General features: G+C 38.2%; 1 protein-coding gene across 1 annotated transcript in view; it reads left to right on the forward strand.

The window, feature by feature from the left end:
* Nucleotides 1-775, forward strand: part of NIPBL (NIPBL cohesin loading factor) — a 185,663-nt gene that overhangs the window by 121,582 nt on the left and 63,306 nt on the right. The window lies entirely within an intron of this gene.

Consider the following 775-nt stretch of genomic DNA (forward strand, 5'->3'; position numbering starts at 1 on the left):
AAATCAGGTCACCATTTGCATATGTATTATTCTGGAATTTCTTTCAATACTATTAGAACTTCTGGAGATAAGAAAAAGGATACTTCACTTGTAAAATATTTCCCTACAAAGTCTAATGGAGAATTGTTAAAATTCACTGTCATATAACCTACTAGCACAGAGGCAAAAATTACTAGTGCTGCTCCAAAAGTAAAGTCTCCTATTTTATGATGTTACCATTATGGCAGCAGAGGCTTAACCTTCCTGCCAATATCCTGTTCTATTTTGTTACCGTGTGACAGTTGACAGCAGAGGGGTAGTTTGACAAAATGGCATCTGACATGGAAGCGAGTATGAAGCAAATGTGCATCACTGAACTCCTCCATGTGGGAAAAAAATGGCACCACTGACATTCATTGATGCTTGCTGAATAACTATGGAGATCAAACAGTGGATGTGAGCACAGTGAGGGGTGAGTGGTATATTCCAGCAGTGGCCTCAGCAGCAGTCATGTTCTGGACGGCCATGCAGATTTGTACAAGCATGGCATGCAGGCTCTTGTTCATTGTTGGCAGAAATTCATAGCTAATAGCGTTGACTACATTGAAAAGTACTGTTTTGTAGTTGAGAATTTGTTCTAATGAACAGTGTTGTGCTCTTTGTAGCTGCTGCACTTTTTATGGAAATAAATAGGAGGCAGTACTTTCAGAGCAAATACAAATGTGATATTAATAAACGGAACGTATTTGATTCAAAAATATGAACAATGAAAATTGATTCTCCACATGCCAGTTTT

This window comes from Meleagris gallopavo, chromosome Z (genome assembly GCF_000146605.3).
Source record: "Meleagris gallopavo isolate NT-WF06-2002-E0010 breed Aviagen turkey brand Nicholas breeding stock chromosome Z, Turkey_5.1, whole genome shotgun sequence".
In the NCBI taxonomy this organism is placed as follows: domain Eukaryota; kingdom Metazoa; phylum Chordata; class Aves; order Galliformes; family Phasianidae; genus Meleagris; species Meleagris gallopavo.